Raw genomic sequence first — 24892 nt, forward strand, 5'->3', positions numbered from 1 at the left:
TATTTGTGACATATGCCTTTAATGTGTGATTCATGATCCCTCTCCATGTAGCAGATATATGCTTTTGTGAAGATTAGCATGTAGTTGATTTATATACATATACATTTTTTCATTTTTTCTTCTATTTTTCTCTATTTTGCAGGAGGAAAGGAAGGGGCCCAGACACTGGCACGTTCACCTCACAGGCAACCTACCCTTTTCCCCTTCTTCTCACTGAGCACCATGGCTGGAAGGCTTGCGAGAGCTTGTTGGAAGTACCATTTGGCACTTGCCATTATACACACTTTTACGTTTTTTGGAATTAGCCATTATTTGATGTTTCGTGTTGTGGTTCGATACTCTACATGCACTGCCGTGTAGAGAAAAGTACTGCCTTGTTAGGCGTGGCACCGCTGATTATCAATTTATGCATATTTCATGCACACACACATTTATTGTTTATGTGTTTCTCACGGTGCCGTTACTATTATATGTTGAGCTGTGCAGTGTACTCTATCTCATGAATACCAGTGCACCCCTTGCTTGTATTTACTTCAGCATTTTGCACAACATACACCGCAATGCCACTGTGTGTTTTTAACTGTCTGGCGTTTTGTACCTTGTTTTTGGTTTGCACGTATACTGGCAGATTCTTCTTGATGTTCTGAGAAGGTGTAACCATTTATGGTTATCATGGTTTGCGGGCACTGCATTGTCAGTTCTGCCAGTTCTTGTACCATTGACACGATCATTTCATGGTCTAGCGGGGTCTGATTTGGCAGCACTTGCTGACACACATTCTCATTTGCCTGGCTACACCATGCTGCACGTCACTACTGCAATGTGTGGGCCTCAATGCTCTAGTCTTGACTTGTTGATTACTATCATGTATTTTACTCTAAATTTCTTAGCTTCTCGACTAGACGCGTTGTATAGCCAATTTACCCTGACAAGACGTATGTGGAATTTATTCCAAGAATAGGTAACATGCTTATATGTCTAATACCAATGGGTAATTTACCTGTTAGCAAACTTTTGACCTGCCACTTGACACAACGTGTGAGAATATGACTCATGATATTAATATACAGCGACATTTCCTTGATTTACTGCAACCTCACACATTGGTACAAATTTTAACCACTCCAATATGTCTGCCATTGTAACGCCTCAAGACAGTTTGTGTAACCACACTCATTGGTATAATTTCAACCATTCCAAGATGTCTGCTATTGTAACGCTTCAAGACAGTCATTGTCCATTGTTTATCTCTAGCTTTCTGAAACTTTATCAGTCATGTTTTTGTTAATGCACTTTTGTATTACGTGAGCAAGGCTTCTCTGTAAGTCGAAAAGCGTCGTAATTAAACACCCTTGGATCCTTTGGAGTGTCCTGTTTTCTGTTTACTGAGAGCGCACTACTATTGACTTATATATATATATATATATATATATATTTTGCACACAAATGACCCAGATTCCCGAAATCCGTGTCCCGTAGGCAGGTGGCGAGTAGATACCGAGCAGGTCTCCCGGCAATCAATATACACACAGATTCTTCTGATAGAAGGACTCGCACTCGGAAGGATACACATGAAGTTTTAATTAACACTCGTAACGCGTAACGCGGTCGCCAGTAGATAGTTATAGTTAGGACCGAGTTTCCATAGGAAATCTCAAAATTCTATTTTGAATAACTTTGGCGCCGGTTGACGAATCCTCGCGAAATTTTCACAACTAATGGGGCGCTCCGCTCCGCTCCTTCCCTGAAAGTCTCGGGGGGATTCGTCAAGCGGGGGCCGAGAAAAAGGGGGGGTCCCAAAACGCGTTTTCCCCATGGATTTTTCCATAGGGACTTTAGTCGCAGCTACAGCCCGAACGGCTGAACAGAATTATGTGAAATTTGGCAGAGAGGTAGCCATAAGGTCAAAGAAGTGCCTTTTGCAGGTCTGGTGTGAATCTGTTCAGTATTTCCTGAGAAAATAGCATTTAAAAGCATATATATATCTATACCCGCGCACCGTGCACGCTGGGTGCGCGCACCCTTCCGCGCACATGCGCAATTCTGATTGGTTGTTAGATCTTAGTAAACATTCGAATCGGTCGAAACCAGGAAGTGTCGGCCGCCATTTTGTCTCTCGCACTCTGAGGGGGTGAAAAACAAAGGTTGAGAACGTGAAAAGGGGGCAGGCTGGACAGTTCCTGGCCCCCTAGCATTTGTCAGGGGGTCCCAGAAGGACCCCCAAGGGCCAAAAAAAGTTTTTATTTTTTTTGTGAAAAATCGCGGAGTGCGCGCAACGTGCGCGCACGGTGGAAACGGAAAAAATACCGCGAACGTTGCGCACCGTGCGCGCACGGTCCGAACTGCGTAAAGTGGGCGCGCGGTGGGCGAAGTGCACCGCGTGCCCACTGCGCGCGCACGGTAAAAATTTTTGGGAAAAAAAAAATATATTAATAACTTTGCATTTAAAAAACCGTACAAATTCACTGAAAAAACCATAGGTTTCACACATGTTATAGTTAGGAATTAGCATTTTAAAAACCTTGCGAATTCACATAAAAACCAATGAAATTCCCCCGTTATAGTTAGTGCAGGCAACTATAACTCACGTGACCGCAATCCTCTGCTGATGACATATGTGTCTTTCTGAAAAATAAATATTTGTAATATATGTATAGCTAAAGATTAATGGAAGAAGACATGGGTGAATAAGTGACTAAATACAGTGATGTAATATCATCAGCAGAGGATTGCGGTCGCGTGAGTTATAGTTGCCTGCACTAACTATAGCGGGGGAATTTCATTGGTTTTTCACGAGTGAAATGTCCAGCTAACTATACCATGTGTGAAACCTATGGTTTTTTAAGTGAATTTTTCACACAAAAGAACAAAGGTAACAGGGACCTTATAGTTAGGTACAAATTTTACTCATACAATACCAGAGGAACTCAGCCGTTATAGTTACCTGAGTTAACTGTAACTCGAGCGTCTGCAATGAACTGCTTATGACCTTCCATATTTCATCACTCATGACATAGTCAGTGACATCAGTGATGACATCTCAAATGACATCACTGATGACATCAGTGATGACATCATCCCGTGACTGTTTTTAAAATGTTTATGAGCGTTAAATATGTATAATAAGGTGTATTGGTGAATCAGTGGGTGTATGAGTGTCTATATGGATGACTCAGTAGGTGCATGACTGACTGTACAAGTGACTGATTAGTTGTCTCAGTGAATGTATAGGTGAGTGACTGGTTGTGTAAATGAGTGTATCTGTCTGTCAGTTGTGTTTTTAAAAAAAAAATTAATTTTAAAAAGTTTTATTTTGATACAGCACCATAGTAAACATACATTTGTTACTCGAGGATTGATTTAACAGACACAGTAAAATACAGATTTATGCAAGCCGGCTAAATACGGAGAACTAAAGAACATAACAGAAGAGAGGGGCTCCCAACAAACAAAAGACTAAATCCATCTTAAATACAAGAGAACACAAATTCATCATTATTTCAAATGCAGATCATAGTTCATATCAGATGCCCTTTTACTTACAATACAAAACAATGGACAATCCCCTATCTAAATTAGATCAGGATCTGCTATCGTTCACATCCTCCTTCCATCTATAAATAGGCGCCCAAATGTGCCTGCCAAGCTTTTTCCCTCACTTGCCCTTTCTCTCGTAGATCCCTTTCTCTAAATTATATGTAGCTAACAGTTTGGCGAGCCACTGCTGTAAGGTTGGGGCTGATTTATCCAGCCAGGCAGAGGCAATGCAGATACATAGAACAGCCATGGCAAGAAACAGAAAGTAATAAAATTATTTCTGCCTTCCCCTGGTTTGGACACCCAGGAGCATTAAAGCAGGATCAAGAGAAACTTTTAACTTCATTTTTAGATCCATAAATTTCTCAATTGCACTCGAAGATCGAGAACATGTGGATTAAATCAGCATCCGAGCTATCACAGGGGGGGCATTTAGTTCCTTCCTGTCTCCCCATTGTGCTATCCTAGCTGGCATGTGATAAAGTGAGAAAATTGTTTTAAAATACTGAGCTTGAAGCCCCGCTGAGCACAAGACAGTCAGGCCCTCCTCCAAGGAATCAAAAAACTATCTTGATCTATGCCAAGCTTGTCGGCCCACTTCTTCCCATGCTTATCCGAATCATCCTGCTTGAGTAGTTGCAATCTGAATAGATTCTCTTAATAGTACAGTTCTCTCCCATTCTTAAAACATCTATGATTATAACTTTCTGAAAACCACTCAGCCCACCTTTTTTCACTCTTAAAAAACTCCGCAACTGAAGGTATTTAAAAACATTACTTGTACTAATACCATAGTCATGTTGTATATCATTAAACGCCCGAATCCCCTCTGGGCCTATTAGATCCTCTAGCTGTCGGAGCCCCCTGCCCTCCCATTCCAGCATCATTGCATTGGAAAAAATGCCAGGGAGCGGGGGATTTCTATATAGCTGAGCATAGAAGTTAATTCTACCAAGGCCAGATTTTTTTTAAATGCAGCCCAGATCTTATATGTAGCCATCACTGTTTTAAATCTCGTTTTTTTTAAATAGCTTGGCTCGCTGAACTTCATAAAGCAGTTAACAGCACCTTCTCCTAGCAGTAATTTATATAATTTATATATATCTGGTGACCCTGTGTTGTTCCATGAATCGCCTGCACTCCCGCTGAATAACCCACGCATGTGTTGAAAAGCCACAGCCCAATAATACATCTAAAATCTGAAACTGCCCAGCCTCCTCTTTCCCTTGGCAATGACTTTTACCTCAGCGCCCTCCTTGTTTTTCCGTGAGAAAAATATAAACCTACTCACCATATGTTCAAGCATCATAAACCAATGCCTCTCAAACTCTAACGGTCTACATTGTCTTTCCGCTCTCTCCTCATTGCTCACAGTTCACTTGATCTCTCCATGCCCTTCCCACAAAAACAACCCCCCTGCAGCTTGTTATTTGTGTAACGGTCTAGTTGTTAAGCCCAATGAGAATGTGTGCCTCGTCACTATAAAGCAGCGCTTCCGAACACTTGTGACCCCCCTCCCCCCACCTTGTAGCCACCTTTACACTGGCGACGAAGGGTGGGTGCCATCTGTGCAGAGATTCCGAGTTGCACCCATCGTGTGCCCCGGTCCTAGCTGCGACCTTCCACGACGTCTCCCTGTGGTGCTGTGCCTCCAGGAGACGACGCGCTCCCGACGAAGCCTGCGGCCACATGTCATCAGCGCCGATGAGTCTCCACGTGGGTCGCGCTGTCTGAGGCCTGCAGCAGTGTCATCCTGCCAGTTCTTGTGGTCCGACTGCCTGCCCGGTGAGCCTGAGCCGTCCCTGACTCCTCGTTTCAGCGCACGCGCCCTTGCTGGAGTCGGTGTTTTCTCTGCCGGTTAAGCCTCCTGATCGCTCCGTCAAGGAGCCGTGCAGCACCACCTGCTGGGGGAAGGTCAGTACTGCATGCCCCCAACGCTGCAGCTTTGTATAATCCAGCCTTGGCCGTGCTATCTCCCGGTTTGTGCACACAAGGGAGCACACCTGTCTTGCTGCATTTTGGAGGGGGAAATAACAGCAAGCCAGGAGACCAGGCCCCAGCACCCCAGCCTTCAAGGCAGAAGAAAGAAGTCTGACTGCCAGGGGCAAAGCATATCCAGCCACTTTGCCATACTTGGTCTAACCTTGCCGACAGGTACCACGTTGCCGACGCCCCCGTGACACCACCATATCGAACCCAGGGAACGCAGCCGCAGCCCAACAGAATGCGGCCCATGCTCCACAAGTGGCGCAGCCCACCTCACAACACTCCCAGATTGCGGCGCTGCCCCCGTTCAGCGAACTAATTGACCCTGCCACGGCGTCACCCAGATGGACGGTGTGGATCGGCAGACTCAACAACTATTTAACTGCGACCAACGAAACAAACGGCGAGGTCAAGAGGTCACAGCTGCTCCATTTTGGCGGGGAGGAGATATACAAACTGTGTGCCCACCTCCCGAACACAGGCCCTCCCACAGATTATGATGACGCCGTCAGGGCGCTAAATGCCCATTTCGACCCGCAACTCAAACCGGACTATGAGCGCTTCAAGCTCCGTCAAGCGCGTCAGAGGGAAGGCGAAACAATGGACGCGTTCCACGCTCGCCTGCGGGAACTGGCCAGTACATGCACGGATGATGACCAGAATAAAGAGGTTAGAGCACAAGCGATCCAAGGATGCCGCAACAAACATTTTCGGACTCTCATATTGCGACAGCCAGGAATCACTCTAGAAGATATCCTTATCCTAGCAAGATCGCATGAACTGTCCGATGCTAGAGCAACAGTCATGGATGCGGCACTTGCCCAACAGGCAGAAAAACCTGTAACAATCAAGACGGAGAAAGCAGATGCCTTATGGACATCATCCAGAGGCGCCCGAGGGCGATGGTCAACCAAGAGCTTGCGAGTGCCACGCTGTAGCTACTGTGGGAATGAGGAACACCCACCAGAGGAATGCCCCGCACAAGGAAGGACATGCTCAAAATGTGGCATCCCCAATCACTATGCAGGTGTTTGTCGGGGAGTAGTCTGAAGCAGAGGAGCGCGCGGGAGACGACCTCCGTCCAAAGCGGTACGACATCTGTCGCTTGATGAAGGAGAGAGCTCTAAAACGACGAAAGCAACAGCCAGTCGGAAGCAATATATCGAAGATTCATCCACTGATGACGAGGCGGAAGCATACCTGATATCATTTGCAAGCGATCTCAAGAGAAGGCGGAGACCTCAGCCGACATGTGCCATTGAGATCGCAGGAACACCAGTGACAGCGCTCATTGACACCGGAGCGTCAGTAAACGTTATGGGCTGCCAACAATACAAACAGTTGAAGCCAAGACCAGCACTAACCCCGTCGAACGTGAAAATCCTAACGTACGGAAGCCGGAAACCGTTACCTCTCAAAGGAAAGTTGAAGGTACAGGTCAAGTCCGACACCCACGAAGTCACCACGACGTTCCACGTCATAGACCGGGAGGCAGAAATCCTAGTAAGCAGCCACACGGCCAAAGATTTAGGGCTGGTAGCATTTGCCAACGCAGTCAAGACACTGTGGAATGATGACATCATGGAGCTGTTGCCACAACTCTTTAAAGGCCTCGGATGCATGAAGAGGCCTCCGGTGAAATTACACATTGACCAAGCCGTGAAACCAATTGCCTTATGACACCGTTGTATACCGTTTCACCTCCGGCCAGTCGTCGAGCAAGAGCTGCTGAGTCTAGAGCAGCAAGGAGTGATTGAGAAGGTCACGGGACCAACGCCATGGGTGCCGCCAATGGTCATCGCAGAGGAACCAAAGCAGCCCGGAAAGATCCGGCTCTGCATCGACATGCGCATGCCAAATCAAGCAATCAAGCGTGAACACCATCTCACCCCAACAGTTGATGATATCCTAGCTGATCTCAACGGCCCTAGGTGGTTTTCAAAACTCGACCTCAACGCTGGTTATCACCAGCTGAAGCTGGCGGAAGAAAGTAGATGCCTCACAACTTTCTGAACTCATCTAGGGCTACGACACTATAAGAGGTTGAACTTTGGCATTTCTTCGGCAGCGGAGATATTCCAAAATGTGGTCAGGGAAATGTTATCAGGACTCCAAGGGGTCCTCAAGGTCAGTGATGACATTCTCATACATTCGGCAACACTCGAAGAACATCACCGGCGTCTCCAAGCCACCTTACGACGCCTAGTCGACCATGGAGTAACACTCCACCGGGACAAGTGTCAGTTCTTTCAAAAATCGATTGAATTCTTTGGCTACATATTCAGTCAAGATGGCGTGCGAGTAGATCCCAAGAAATCACAAGCTATTCAGCAAGCGCCGGCCCCTACCACAGCATCGGAGGTCTGGAGTTTCATGGGTATGGCCACACATTGTAGTCGGTTCATACCCAACCTTGCAACCATAGCCGAACCCCTAAGAGCCCTGACCAAGAAAGATGTGGAATGGAAGTGGGGACAACAGGAGGACGAAGCGTTCCGGAAAGCAAAGTCGACTCTGTTGAGCAAGACCACGATGGCGTACTTCGACACTGCCTGACGGACGGAGGTTATCGTGGACACCAGCCCCGTAGGGTTGGGAGCGCTCCTGGCCCAGGAGACAGAACCCAGAAAATGAGCACCGCTAGCATTTGCGAGCAAATCACTCACACAAACTGAAGCGCGCTACTCCCAAATCGAACGGGAAGCACTCGCCATCAAGTGGGCTTGTAACCACTTTCATCTGTACATTAGTGGACACCCGTTCAAAGTGGTAACTGATCACCAGTCATTGCTCCCCCTGTTCAGAGGCACCGCTCCGCACCCACCCCCAAGGATCGAAAGGTGGGCAATCCAACTACAACATTACCAAATGGAAATAGAATACCGACCAGGAGCCAAGAATCCGGCTGACTTTCTGTCACAACACCCACTAGCAGAGGGCGCAGAACAAAATGAACAAGAACAGTGTACCGAAAAGTACGTGTGTTTGTTATCACAATGGGCCTGTCCAGTGCTACAGAAAGTACTGGAAGCTCTACGTCAAGGATCGTGGGAAGGATTCCTCCAGGGTATCACCGGATGGAACGAAGACGACCGAGCTCGGCTGGGGAGAATGTGGAGAGTCCATGACGAACTAAGCGCAGCTGACGATAATATGGTGCTATGTGGGTCACGGATTGTCATCCCGATAGGCCTCCAGGAACGAGCGACAGTTCTGGCGCATGAAGGCCATCAAGGCACCGTGAGGATGAAGTCGCGCATGAGGGAAAAAGTATGGTTACCGGGTCTATAAGCAGCCGTGGACACAGTCGTGAGAAACTGCCGCGCCTGTCAACTCACAAGCAGCCCTGAAGCACCAGCGCCTGTGATAACAGAGGATCCTGCACCCTCCCGTGGTCATGGGTGAGCCTAGACTTCGGGAGTTTCCCTGACGGACGAGTGACCGCTGTCTTGGTAGACAGTTACACGAAGTAACCTCTCGTGGAAGTCATACCATCCATGTCCTTCAACTATTTACAACCGGTACTGGAAAAGGCGTTCACCCTGTTTGGCTTGCCCCAGGTAGTCAAGACCAACAACGGACCACCGTTCCAGGGAGGGGAATTCCAGGCACTGCTATCACACCTAGGGGTCAGACATCATCGCATCACCCCGCAATGGCCGCAAGCAAATGGTGAAGCAGAACGCTTCATGCGAACACTCAATAAAATATTTTGGATAGCAGTAGCAGAACAGTCGGACCCTGAAGTGGCTCTTCACCGTTTTCTAAGAGAATACCGAAGTACCCCTCATTGCACCACACAACGGTCGCTGTGGGCGCTGATGCTGGCCGGGCCCCGACGAGACACTATTCCGGTGGCAGATGGCTGGGCGCCAGAGCCATACAATCCCGGGGAAGCACAAAGCCGACGGACTATGACCAACGACAAAGCTAGCCGCCAAAGGAGGGCACGATCCCGAGTCATGGCACCAGGGTGCACTGTCCTAGTGCGTCACCGTCGCAACGGAGGAAAGATTTGCACACTGTGCGAGCCAGGCCAGTGGACCGTATGGAACATCAACGGGACAGCCGTCACGGCTACGAAAGGAGGGGAGACCATCACCCGAAATATATCCTGGTTTAAGCAAGTACAGCCAGACAGTGGGGTGCCGCAGCATCCCAGTGACCCTGGCGATGACTACCCCACCAATGACAGTTTGCCATCGCGTACAGAAAGTATTCCAAACAGACTCCACGAACCTGCCACGTCATCCGCAGAATGTGGACAAGACAACACAAGGGAAGCCGCATCAGCAGCCAGCCCAGTGACATGTCAACGGGACACGCAACACCGATACAACCTGAGGCCCAATCCCAGAACGAGTCAGAGACTGGCAGATTTCGTATGTTGACATTCTGAAAGAACACTAACTTGGGATGGGATGTAACGGTCTAGTTGTTAAGCCCAATGAGAATGATAGTCCGGAAGGGCAACCACACAATGTAACACTCTCTGGCCAGGCGTGGCCAGAGAGGATAAATAAACGGTTGTAGGTCGCACGGGACTTCCGGCCCGACTAATAATTGTGGTGTGTGCCTTGTCACTATAAAGCAGCGCTTACGAACACTTGTGACCCCCCCTACTTTGTAGCCACCTTTACAATTTGCAGTGTGTATCATTGTTCTCTGATCGCACCACTTCCCGCCCCCTTTCTGCTTGCTTGGCACTGCCCATAAGAGATCCATGGAGCCTCAGGCAGTGCAATGCCACCACTCGCCACTTCCTGGCATGCACCTGAGCTATGCCGCGACTTCACTTGTACTCGTTCATGCATCCCCCCTACATGTGCATTGTAAGGTGGTGCGAGCCGGAATGGCCTCTCCCAGGCCCTGTACAATGGTGTTTCCCACCTCCCTAGTACAAGGGTAGAGCTCGCCTCCCCGGTAGTCGTGTGCAAGGTGCAGCTAGTTGTACTTTGAAGCTAAGCGTGGCACCCATTTCACGGGCGCTGCGCTTCATATTTCGTCACACTTAATCTTTGTTTGACTTTGATACTGAGCACAGCACCCGCTTCATGGACGCTGTGCTTCATGTTTCAGCCCCTTTCTATTTGTTACATGCTTTCTCTTGATCGGCGTGGTGCCTGCTTCAAGGACGCCGCGCTTCATGGTTTATCTTGTTTTACTTTAATGCTGAAAATGGCTGTGTATTTGCTGATAAAGTGATAATGGTGGTCACGGCAGGCGTCTGTTTCTCTACTCCTTCATCTATGCCTATGTTTCAGCTGGTAGTCGGGCACTTCCTGTTATACAGAGCAGCTGAGTCATATGACAGAAGCCAACAGAGATGGCAGAGTATTTGGTAAACATTTTTTGAACTTTCCATTATTAGGACTTGGACTGGAAGAATGTGGCACCTTTGACCACCACGTACACATCTGTTGCTTTCCTTTTTTCCTCTTTAATCAGTGATGTCAGTTTTGTTGAGATACTACTTGAGCAACTGGTTTAAACTTCCATTGTGTAGTACGCGCCTGATTCATGCAAGTATGGCTCTCCTTTTGCAAGATTTTTGCCCATCACAAAAGGGAGGCTGCATTTCTCTTAGGCGATTCACATACAAAACCCCTTAGCAGGATGGAGGGCCAGCCCAAGGGATCACTTCGCAAGCCCCATCTCCCTAATTCCTTAAAACCCATCTACGAAAAAACAACAACGGCCCTAGAACCTACCAGCTAACTTTGTCAAATCAACTACGGCACAACCAATAATATGTCAGAGCCTCATGCCCCCACAGTCAACAGCATCCAGACTACACAGTGTGCCCCATCCCAAATCCCAAATCCCAAGCAAAAACAAATTATCTGTGTGTTTTCTTTTTTATGCTGTCTTATTTTAACTTACATAGCAGTTCACATGAAACTGCAACTGAATTTCCATTGTGCCATCATTAACTCTTCAGGAGTGTTGTGCAAAAGTGAAACACTTCAAACAGTTAACAGTTTGTGAATTTTTGGCCCAGTATATATGCTTACTTGTCATATATACATTAAAGAATGAGCCCTGCTGTACAGCTCTGTTGTCCATTACATGGAAGCGGCAAACCTGTGGTGTAAACCATTGTTCGCCCTGTGACTACAGTGTGTGATCCTGGGCAAACTACACTGTTTACCAGCGCCACTGCCTAGCTGCAAACAACAATAAGAATTTACAAAACAGCCTAACCACAGAAATGCTCATTTACTGATGTGTATTTCTATATTTTATTCACTTTTTCCAACAAACTAACTGAAAGAGAAAGTTATTTATTTGGTTTCCACTGGTATGAGGGAAGGTAATGACAATAATAAGGGACATTTTACGCACCACCAATGCACCGTCACAAACCTCCTACACACTATACCAGTGAACATTATCCTTGGTTTGAGAACCAGCTCTTAAATATTCAATTACCCTTGTATCTTTAAAAACCTGGATACTGCTTTGTTGTTTAAGGATGTGACAAAAAATTGAGTGTGAGACAAAATTAAATGGAGTTTGGGCCATAATTAACCTTTTAAAATTCAAACTTGGCTTGTGAGAGGTAATGTGATTTCTCTGATTCAGAATCCAGGTTTGGTGTCTTCATTCGATTCAACTGGGGTTTAAGGCCACTATTGTATTTTAAAAGTGCAACCTTTATGCTGACTAGGCTACACATCGTGTACAACTCCATGGACCACTGAATAATAGAAAATTAATGTGTCCCCTGTTCAACACTGCATTGGATCTAGAGTAATAAACCTGCTTGGACTTTCTGCTATGCCCTGATTTGGTTTGTTTATTCAAATTTCTTCACTGAGCTGACATGACTTGTCCCACGTTCCTCAATATATTGTGAACATTAATCTTACATTTCGTTTGTAAAATATATCACATAATTGTTTGTACGTTAAACCATGCTAGACCATTGGTTTTCTGATACTTTAACTGTACATGTATCTGATTTATAGAAAAGACACTCTGATCTGTGTCAATGTGAATATAGGTGTGCGCTGCTCTACTTCACAGCCCATAAACGTTCAACCTTTACGCCGCATTCTCCTAAAATCAGTGTACCGTCAACTATTGAACTTTCATTAATCTTCCTATGAATAGAACCGAAAATTAGGTAGCATAGAACCATAGAATCGACCCTTCCACGTTTTACTTCAATCTATTTACATTGTGTACATCACTACAAAAATAGTCTGAAAAATAAATACATTGGGGTAAAAAAAATCTATAATGGTTCAAAGAATTCAGTAGAAATTAAGTATATTTCACATAAATTTTCCCCCGATTCCACTATCTTAAGCGTCAATCAAGCTGATTCATTTTAGCCTTCTTTTATTTAGAAAGGATAAAAGGATTACTGGAAAGGCCCATATCTGATCCACATGTTTAAAGTCCTGGTCAACAGAACACCAAATGAACAGGACTCAGCACCACCTTAGCACCAACTAAGCTCCATTTAACCACTAACACACCACCACCACCTCAAAAATGCCTCTCCACCACAACATAACAAAGCACCACCACTGCATTACTCAGCACCACCACATCACTCAACACCACCTCATCATCACTAAGCACCACCTCAACATTAGAACAGGTTGGAAGAAATTGCCAGCATTCCAATGACAAAAAAACTACAAAACATTTTTTATGTTTATTCTTTTTTAATTCGGTATTTCAGTTGTACATAATGTTTTTATTTTATTTGTTTTGTATTTGAAAAGTTTTAGTGCGAACATGACCCGGCAGGGTATCAGAGCGCTGTACAATGCTGCCTGCTGGTTAAGCTAGAGCAGGAAAACATATTAGATAACTGCGCATATACAGCAGAAGCACATTATAGACTAACAAATAGACACATACACAGATAAGATGATGCAGATTGCATCGTAGATAATGGAGGGCAAGGTTGTATGGTCCATTCAAATAGTTTGTGAGGCTACATTACTATTGTCGCATGTAGCTATTGATCAGCAGGCCTTTAACTTCTCTTTTAAATGTAGAGGTCGAGGCAATTGTTCTGATTTCTGGCGGGAGAGCTTTCCATATTCTCGGAGCAAGTCTGGAGAAAGCGCGGTTGTAGGTTCTCCTTTTTTTTTACTTTGGTGGTTTCAGCAGCAAAGTGTTTTAACTTCTTAGGGCGCGATTCCCACCCAATAGTTCAAGTTTATTTGCTAGGCATGTGGGAGTGTTCTGATGCAGGGCTTTTTGCGTCCAGAAGGCTATCCTATGCCTGAGCCTTGCACTGAGGGAAAGCCAGTTTAGTTGGATTAGATCAGGTGTGATGTGGTAACGCTTTCTTGTGCCTGTGATGAGTCGGGCAGCAGAGTTCAGAGTTGCCCTTAAAGGGGCCAATTTAGCTTTGGGCAGCCCAGCCAGGGTTGCAATTCTGTAGTCTAAACGGGAGATAACAAGGGGTTGGACAGCTTCTTGCATGTCAGTGGATGGTAGGAACTGTTTGATTCTCGTTAATGTGCAGAGTTCGTGATTGGCTCCTCTTGTTGTAGCACTGATGTGATCCTGCATATTCAGGTATTTGTCCAGGATTAGGCCAAGTGATCTAGTGGAGCTAACAACATGTGGGGTGCAGTTGAGGGCTGTTAGTTGTTTGAGCCAGTCTTGAGGGGCGCAGTATGACTGTGGGGGGGAAGCAAGAGGAATTCAGTTTTAAATGTAACTAGCAAAAGGTGGTTGTGAGATAACCACTGTTAGGCTTTTAAAAGAGCATAGTTGAGAGTAGTGATGCCGCCCGGTGAAGAAACTTTCATATACAGTTGAGTATCTTCCATGTACATATGATATTGTATGTTAGTCTGTTTCAAAGTTGCAGTGAGAGGCTCCAGATACAGGTTGAAAAGAGTTGGTGAGAGTGCGGATCCTTGTGGAACTCCAATTGAGACCAGTTTACTGTTGGAAAGGTCTTCTTCGTTATATATAATGTAACAAAAATGCTTATAAGACGTTTCTATTATAACTTTTCAACATGCTGCACAGCAGCCACAATGCACTACAACATCGTATGAAGACATTGCAAAGCCAATAGCTCTGACTAAACGCTTATAAGGTCCCAACAGGCGAGGTCTATTGGCTATGCCAATGCTTGTTTATTACACTTCAAATGCTGGTCCACGGATTGAACGAATGATACAGTGTCTGGAATCCCAGTATTATAAATGTGACGTTATTGCAACTTTAAGCCAACAGAGGTCATTTGAAGCGCAGACATTAACCAAATAACTGCATCCAGACCAGACCCACATACTCTAATGTTGATAGGATATAATGTTGTTGGGATGGGATGTGGTCCCTCGGCTAGACTGCCAACTTTGGTGCTGGAAACCAGGGTTCGAGTCTCTGGGTCGCGTCCACATCCTGTGATTCTGGGCAAATCACATAGTGGCAGATCAACAATAGCCGGCGATAATTATTGCTATGTGCGCTTAGCGCTAGGATAATTATCGCCGGCTATTGCTGAATTTAATCGCAGAGATAGCGCGCTATCAACAACGCTTATCTCCAAAGGGATATAAATTCAAGCAATGGCGGCGAAATATGCGATAATCGCACAGCGAGAGGCAAACCTTGTTGATAGGGCTGGGTGGTCTAAGCCTTATAATCCACCACCCATAGGCTAATATGGTTTAGTCAGATGAAAAGCAGGCGTAAGGAAACCTGCGGTTAGCGCTACTTTTATTGTCGCTACATTTTCCTGGTAATTTCTGTGTGTTACGCCCACTTTGCATCTCATTAGCGATGCAAAGCTGGGCGTTGAGGAAACGGGTGTAGAGGCATGAAAACGCACGATAGCGTGTCTTTGCTGATAGGGCGATAAAATTATCACCGCTTTTCATCCGAAAACGGACGCTAAAGCGTTGATAATGTTATCGTGGGGCCTTGATGATATGCCCCATAATCTCCCCATCCCTGAATGTGTAATGGCAAATACGGTGCTCGTGTAAAGACTGAGCTCGAGAATGACCCCGGGTGTAGCTGGGGTATTTTGCGCTTGTTTCCCGATATCTGTCTTAATTTCCACGAGAACAGCTGCACAGCCCGGCACGTTTGTACGAACGCTGATCTGCTCAAAGTATCTGCACAGCAGTCTTGGTATGGCGTCATTACGCAATGGATTGTGGGTATGCTGATGTCTGGCACGAGCTACTTCCGCACAGCTGCCAGCTGCTCTTTCTACCGGATATTTATATACCCAGAATCCTTTGCCTACATATCGACTACACCGTTAAACTTACCATTTATTAGGATGGAAATAAACAAGTGGGATGATTTGGAATTGTGCAGCTGTTCTCGTTGAAGTTCAGTTAGACTACTGTGACTTGTTAATACACACTCTACCAGTGTAATATGTGTTCAATATACCAGACTGATTCTTGCGCATATATTAGTGTTGTTGCATCACATCATAAGCTCTGCAAATTAGCTGAATCAGTGCACCTCGTGTGGCACTGAGGATTCTAATCTTGCAATTTTTGGAAGATCTTTAGGGATCTTACTAACAAAGGTAGAAAAACAGTTCATCATGTTATAGTCAATAAATAACGGAAGAGAGCTGATCTAGTGTGTGGGAGATCATTAGGCATCTTTTTTTTAACAATGGTAAGAAATCCACTTACATTGTTAATGTATGAATATCTAAATAATTGAAGAGCTCTGTCAGGAAAGGATAGTACGAAGGTTTGAGTTTTCTTCGTCGATGTGAGGGAAACAGACGTTATAACATCTCTGCAGATGTCGAACTATGGCAACAGCGTGTGAATACTGTTTAACCACTCAAAAAAATGGATTCCACAAAGTAAGAAAAAAAAGAGCTATAAAACAGATTAGAAAAAACTTGGGGAAAATCTGAACAGAACAACCATAACTTTTGGCAAAAGTCACAACAAAGCACGACAAAGTGCCAGATATACAAAAAAGTTACTTTGCAATTTCATAAGTGCAAATTTTTGTGGTTCGCAATTAGGAAATTGCAAACAGCTATGTACAGCGATGTCTCAGACACTGCAATTCCCAATTGGTTGCAAATAGACTTTCCTCGTCAATATTCATGAGGCAAGTTGCAAGTTGCAAGTTGTAGCCCTTGAGAATGGCTACAATAACAGGGATGGTGGCCTGCTGGGGTCAGCAGACCACCTTGTCTGTGATTGCTTTTTAAATAAAGCAATATTTTTTTAGGTCAAGCCTGGGCTGCGCTCACTCTTTGTCCAAATTTTTCATTGGCTTGTGTCATTGTCCTTTCTAAATGCTGGCTTCTGATTCGTTAGTAGGCCTGTTAGTCCCTCCATAGTACCGCCTTGTCGTTATTTGTAACCTGCCATGAGGACTGTCCCTTTTACTTCAGTTGTTACACGGTATATCTTATTTAGTCTGTAAGCACTATTTTCTTTAACTAGTTTCTCCTACTGCAGGCGCGACATGCTTTCCTGCAACATTCAGCGCACCATGCGCACTTTCATTTTCATGGCGTCCCCACCCTGGAAAACTGCCCCATCGCCCCCCACCCCCTCAAATTGGGCTATAAATCTGAGAGCCATTATTTAAACACCGCCTAATGGACTGCGGATGTTAAAAAAAAAACTGACAGCCCTCTCCCACAAGTCAAGGACGGCGGTGACACAGCAGCACAAAGGCTTGTAGAGGTGTGGGAGGAATTTGATCAGAAGGAGAACAGTGCACCATGTGACCTAGGAGAAAACCATTCAGATTTTGCCATGCAGGCACTAGCCTTGGAAACAGCTGCGTGCTGACGCAGACCTTTTTGCACAATATAATAAAACCGTTGGCTTCTTGGCTCTTTCCGTCTCTCACCATGCCATAATCCAGGATGTTGACATATAAAAAGAAGCTTGCCACTTCTTTTCTCGTTATTTATAGATTTATGTCAGAGTGTAAAAGGTGGGTGCCTTTAGGGGCATAGTAACATGGGCCTTATCTCTGCTTTTTTGGCTTTAAAAGCCAAAAAAGCGGAGATAAGATTATCGCCCTATCTACAAGGGGATGCTAACATCCATAAGCGCATGTTAGCACCCGTTTTCCCGACGCCTCGCTTCGCATCTCTAATGAGATGCAAAGTGGGCATCACTGGGCGTACCCCTGACGGACTACCTTGTAAATTATCGCTAAATACACACTGCGATATTTACAAGGTGGCCCTCTGAATTTTAGCAGACGTTAGTGTTTGTCGAAAACCGTGGTTTTCGCCAAATACTAACGCCTGCTAAAATCCTGACTTAGCTACCATTGGGGTGGATTATGCTGATACGACCACAGGGTTGTTCTATGGAAAAAGGCAATATCCCCTCTATAGCTGGAATTTTTATCGCCTCGGTGATACGCGTTGTTAAAGCACTAACCGGGCGAAAAATTCCAGCGATAAATAAAAAAGCGCTAAGCGCGCTTTGCGATATTTATTGCTGTCTATTGCTAATATGCCCCATATTTCACTACTCCCCTCCCCCACTGCCCCCAACTCTCTCTTTCATGCCACACTCTACACAGGGCCCGCACCATACATTTACCACCATCTCTTAGCAGGCAGTAAGTGGATGTGTAAACAAATTGGAGATGGTATTTCCGTTTGGTTAAACAGCCAAGAAAAAACACATTCCCACACGATATTTCCCCATTTTGTAGGGTTTACATTAAAATTGCACAGAACTGGCCGGATTTACCTCAAGGTTGCAGTAACTTGGCAAAATCCTCCCCAATACTATGCAGCTTGTTACTGGGGCCGAGGACATTATTTCTAGAGCAAAAAGATGCAAGCATTGGCAATTCTTTTGGCTTTTGTATAATGTAAAGACATTAATAAACCCGAGCAATACACAGACGGAGTAGCACACGAGGAGAAGGAGCAGATGCGCATCTCTTACAAACTCCCAGGTTTCATCCCGGCCTTCCATGTATAACAAAAAAAACTTTTGCAATGCAAAAGATCTCGCATTTGTGAGAGTTTGAGCTATTGGCATTGTAAATGACAATGCCTTTTATTTATGTGTTCGTTTTTAGAACAGATAAATAAAAGGCATTGTCATTTACAATGCAAATAGCTTAAACTTTCGTAAATGTGAGACCTATTGCATTGCAAATGCTTGTTTTGAGATGTCATCAGTGATGTCATGAGTGATGTCACTGACCATGTCATAAGTGATGTAATATGTGACGTCATCAGCAGTGCATTGCGGGCGCACGAGTTATAGTTAGCTGAACTAACTATAACGGGGGAATTTCAATGGTTTTGTACGAGTGAAAAGTCCAGCTAACTATGACGCCCCTGAAACCTATGGTTTTTTCAGTGAATTTCTAAGGTTTTTTAAATGCTAATTCCTAACTATAACGTGCCTGAAACCTATGGTTTTTTCAGTGAATTTCAAAGGTTTTTTAAATGCTAATTTCTAACTATGCCTACAGAGATAGGACATATGAAGAAAGAAGAAAAAACGCACAGAAAGAAAAAAAAGAAATGCAGAAAGAAGCAACAGAAGTCCTCAAAGACAAAGAAAAGTGCAGGAAGAAGGATAACGTGCAGAAAGAACAAACAGAAGAGCAGAAAGAAGCCTTGTTTTAAAATCATCCTGTACCCTCAACTTTTTCAGACGGATACTGGTGGTAACTGATTCTGACTAACCAGTCCTAGAGCCAGTGCTATGTTAAAAGACACTCAGAATACAGTGAAAACACCTACATACACTAGGGAACACTATGCGTTGGGGTCCCCCTGTGATCAGCATAACCTCCTCTGTAAGCCCCAAGTATATGATAGGGCAGGGGATTAAAACTACCTCTTAAAACGCGGCACAGGGCGTGTTTGCACACGTCACCTCAGGCCCCGTCCCTTCACTTCCCCACTATGTAAACACGCCCTGTGGTCGTTTTAAGTTGGGAGATTAAGTCCCCTTGAATCCTGAGGGTCCCTAGGGTCCAACTAGACCACTAGGTACCTCCAGTAAGCGCCAAAGAGCTGCGTTGCAGAGAGATGTAAAAAGGGGCACGGCCTGGACCACCTCTCTGCAACGCAGCGGAGTGGTGCTTACTGGAAGCACCTGTTGGGCTAGTTGGCCCCCAGGGTCCCTCAGGATTGAAGGGGAATTATTTCCCCAACTTAAAACGCGCCACAGGGCTTGTTTGCACACGTTAACCCAGGCCCCGCCCCTCCCTTCACCACTGTGTAAACACGCCCTGTGGCCGTTTTTAGTAGGGAGATTAAGTTCATTTGAATCCTGAGGGTCCCTAGGGTCCAACTAGCCCACTAGGTGCCTCCAGTATTCGCCACAGAGCTGCGTTGCAGAGAGGTGTAAAAAGTGGCACGGCCTGGACCACCTCTCTGCAACGCAGCTCAGTGGCGCTTACTGGAAGCACCTGGTGGGCTAGATAGCCCCCAGGGGCCCTCAGGATTGAAGGGGAATTATTTCCCCAACTTAAAACGCGGCACAGGGCTTGTTTGCACACGTTAACTCAGGCCCCGTCCCATCCCTTCACCACTGTGTAAACACGCCCTGTGGCCGTTTTTAGTTGGGAGATTAAGTTAATTTGAATCCTGATGGTCCCCAGGGTCCAATTAGCCCACTAGGTACCTCCAGTATGGGCCACAGAGCTGCGTTGCAGAGAGGTGTAAAAAGTGGCACGGCCTGGACCACCTCTCTGCAACGCAGCTCAGTGGCGCTTACTGGAAGCACCTGGTGGGCTAGTTAGCCCCCAGGGGCCCTCAGGATTGAAGGGGAATTATTTCCCCAACTTATAACGCGCCATAGGGCGTGTTTGCACACGTCACCTCAGGCCCCGTCCCCTTCCTTCCCCACTGTGTAAACATGCCCTGTGGCCATTTTTTAAGTTGGGAGATTAAGTACCCTTGAATCCTGAGGATCCCTAGGGGCAAAATAGCCCACTAGGTACGTCCAGTAAGCGCAATTGCAGAGAGGTGTAAAAAGGGGCACGGCCTGCACCACCTCTCTACAACGCAGAGCAGTGGCACTTACTGGAAGCACCTGGTGGGCTAGTTAGCCCCCAGGGTCCCTCAGGATTGAAAGGGAATTATTTCCCCAACTTAAAACGCGCCACAGGGCGTGTTTGCACACGTCACCTCAGGCCCTGTCCCCTCCCTTCACAACTGTGTAAACGCGCCCTGTGGCCGTTCTAAGTTGAGAGATTAAGTCCCCTTGAATCCTAAGGGTCCCAAGGGTCAAACTAGCCCACTAGGTACCTCCAGTAAGCGCCACAGAGCTGCGTTGCATAGAGGTGTAAAAAGGGGCGTGGCCTCAGAACACCTGTCTGCAACGCAGCTCCCTGGCGCACACTGGAGATACCTGTTGGGCTAGTTGGCCCTCAGGGACCCTCAGTATTGAAGGGAAATTAATTCCCCACCTTACAACTGGCCAGGGGGCGCGTTTGCTGAGTGCTGCAAGGAGGGGGCGTTGCCTCCAGCGCGATGCCGGTCTTTTATTTATTTTATTTTTTTAAGAAGGAGGGCTGTGTGGCCCCCCTTCTTTTTCTAATTTACTGGCCCTGGGGACCCCATCCCCCAGGGCCTGCACCCTAATTGTTTTTGTTGAAAAAATTTAATTTGGCCCTCCCAAGGCCTTAATCGGCCCCGGGGACCCCAACCCCCGGGTCATGGTCTTTTTTTTATTTAAATTCTTTAGGAGGGGGCTGCGTTGCCCCCCTCCTCAGGCCACTTATGGCTCCGGGGACCCCATCCCCCGGGGCCAGCCTTTGTTTTTTATTATTTTAAAAATATATATATTTATAGAAACACCTAGGACATGCTGGACAAACCGTATGTACCTATCACCATGACGATTTGCGTGATGTTCATTAAAAGGCGACTATGCATAGAATGGATCCACATGGAATGTATTTACACTGCTAGTGAAGCTCTGACGTGTCTGACGCCCTACCGTGCCTAATCCCGGCGCCCCCGCCGGTGGGTATTCTCCAAGTAGACACCCTTGTCGTTTATTTATACAAACTTGGGTAGCTATTGACGGGCACATTTAATATACACGCACACCAAGCCATTCAAAGGGGATTCGACAAAAATTCGACCAAACTATGGAAGAAACCCCCCTCACGGTTAATAAAAAACATATCCACCGCCGGATGTGTAATACTTTTTATTTTACTCTCTGGAAAGGAGACGAACCTCACTTGAGAGTCACAGCGTGCTCCTGGCTGAGCCCAATGCTGTGTTACACCCACCAGTGCCCGCCGATTGCCTCACACCTCTGTGTTGTATTCCACCAGCTAGTGCGTATGCTATGACACTCTCTAGCCCATGTGCACTGTAACACCACCCCGTGAATATGTCATGTCACACTTGCCTTCGCACGGGTTATATTGCCCCATCTAACGTGCCTTCCTCGATGTGTATGTTATAACGCACAGCGCTATGCCATACATATTACAATCTGGGATCCATATCTTTGTCACAGTGCATATGCAACGTTGCACTCCCCAGCACATATTTTATATTACAACTTTAGAGACTAGTTATGTTACACAACACTGCCCTGTGCATATTACACTCCAAGGCGCATATCGCATAGCACGCGCTAGTGCCTGTGCTATCTCGCGCTCGCCAATGAATCTGTCATTGCGCACAATGTATTGCATATTATATTTCACGCCCCGGTTCATCTTATATTACACTTTTTGGTGCATAGTTTATACCATATACTACATCTAGTTTTCATTTTCAATAGTGCTCTCTGGACTATGTTCTATATAACACTGCCTCAACCTACCCTTTTCACGGGCATTACATTTTGCTATGGGGGTGGAGGGTCAGGGGGTGTTTCTGCCAAGTGAGCCCAGAGTCACAGTCACAAACGTCCTCTTCTTCCTGAAAAAAATTGAGATTATGCTGCATACTTGTTCATATTTTATGTAGTTCGCACAGACACACATTTTAAAAACAATAAAGTTCCTAATACCCACATTCTCTGAACAGTTAGCTTCCTGCCCCATCCACCTCCTCCCTATCCTCTGTTGTCTGAATCCATGGACTAGCCTCCTGCCATGCATGGTCTGATGTGCTGCCACTGCCCTCCATTTAGCATGATGTACCAGTCCACTCCTCCTGCCCTCCATTGCCCAATTCTATGGCCCATCATTGACCTCCTGCTTAGCCTCTGTGCTTAGCTTGCTGCCCCTATTCTCCTTCCCCCTGCCCTCCGATGTCTTTGTGCAAGCCCCTGCTCCATCCTTTTTGCCCACTATGTTCCATGGACCTGCCACTCCTATCTCCTCTGAGTGTTCTGTTGAGCTGCCACTCCCCTCCCACCTGCCTAGCATTGTCAGATGACTGTAACCTGTCCCTGCCACCTCCACCGTGCCTGTCCACATGCCATGCCCCTATCCCCTTCCTCCTGTCCTCCATGGTCCATTTTACTGCCACACCCTTCTGCCCTCCCTGATCTGTTGTGCTGCAACTGCTCCTCCTGCCTGCCCCGCGCGGTTGGTTGTAAGGCCCCTTCCCCTGAACTCTCTTGTCTGTGCCCAGGTCCTGACCCTCCCTTCTATCCTCCATGGTCCTTTGTGCATGCCCCTGCACCCTCCTTCTTGCCCATCATAGCCATTGTGCTGCCACTAACCCTCCCGCTTGCCATGCATGATCTTCTGTGCTGCCATGGCCCCTCCCACCTTCCCTGTGTGGTCAGCTAGCTGCCCCTGACCCCCTCCCACCTTCCCTCCATGGTCTGTGTGTATGCCACCATAGTCTCATTGTTGCTCTCCATGGTGTGTCTTGTTTCTAGTGCCCATCCTGCCTGACCTCCATGGTCATCTTGCTGCTCCTGCCCTGCCACCTTGCCCCCAGCCCTCTGTTTCCATGTGCAGACCCCCTATTCCCTCCCTCCTGGCTTGTCTGTTCCATTGTAATGCCCCTGATCCGTCCCTCCTGCCCTTTATGGTCTGTTATGCTGCAGCTTTCTCTCCTGTCTGTCCATTATGGTCAGCTAGCTACCATTGCCTCTTTCCCATCTGTTCTCTGTTGTCCATGTGCATGGTCCTGTCCCCTCCCTATTGCTTTCTATGGATTGTTGTGCTGCACTCCCGTCCCGCATGCGCTGTGTGGTGTATTGTGCTGCTGCAAACCCTGATGCCTGCCCTGTAGGGTCAGTTTGGTGCACCTCTCCATGTCCCTCCTGTCCTCTGTTATCCGAGTCCATGTCCCTACCCCAATTCCTCCTGCCTACCATGATTCAATGTACCATACTTGCGAACATTTTGAACTTGGTAAGAGGGAGATTTTGAAAAAAAACTAGGGTATTGATTTTCCCCTTTGAGTTACATTGAAAAAGAGGAGATTGTAGACAGGAGACAGATCAAATAAAGCCCATTTGAGCTTAAAAACATTGGACATTTCCTGGCTGAAACGGGTCTGTTGGCATGTATGATTGTACTACCACTGCCTCTTCCTTCTGCCCACAATGGTCTATTATATTGCCACAGCCTCTCTTGCCAGTCCTGTATTGTTGGTTTGTTGCCCCTGCCCCCCTTTCCACTGCCCTCCATAGTCTGTTGTGCTGCCACTGCCCTCCTGCCTGCCCAGTGTGGTCAAATTGTTGCCTCTGCACTCTCCTACCTGCATTCAATTTTCAGAGTCCGTGCCCCTGGCCTCTGCCTCTCAACAGTATCCCAATGAACAACTAGATTGCTAACATTCTATATTTATTACAAAAGTGTGGAACGCCTAACGTCATCTTGATGTAATCAAAACTGTAAAACCTAGAGTATTTCCTTTAGAAATTACATATATGAGAGGGTCTTATTTGCATCAAAATTATGGTTAGTGCTCTAAAAAACTAAAATGAGGACATATTTTCTGAGTTTTCAAATAGCGACAAAGAACTTTCAAATTATTTGTAATCTTTATGTTTTTTTATCCAGTTGACCACTTGATTAAATGTTGCACCTTGGCGAGAGGATGTGGTGTTACTTCCAGAGCTGCAGACTTTGCAACTGGGGAACCAGGTTGGAGTTTCTGCTTCAGCTCAACATTCTGTGATTGTGGTCAAATCACTTAATCCCCCCATGTCTACAACCAAAATGAATTTGATCTTGTGCGATGTAACCAATGCTCATGTAAAGCATTCCAATACCTGACAAGTCTGCACTATATAAAACTGCAAATACACAAAAAATAAGTGTTTTGCACACTTCTGTCATTGGGCTACATGTGGGCTACATCTGGGTGATATTTGTGCTGCATTTAGGCTCTTTTGTGTCTCGTGGCCATCTTGGGAGATTTATTTGTTATGAAGTTTCCTAATTTCCTCATTGTGAGAAGTTGGCCTGGTACATGAGGCTCACTAGTTAAAGTGATCACCTTGTACCATGCCAA

This window comes from Triturus cristatus, chromosome 4_2 (assembly GCF_964204655.1).
Source record: "Triturus cristatus chromosome 4_2, aTriCri1.1, whole genome shotgun sequence".
Taxonomy (NCBI): domain Eukaryota; kingdom Metazoa; phylum Chordata; class Amphibia; order Caudata; family Salamandridae; genus Triturus; species Triturus cristatus.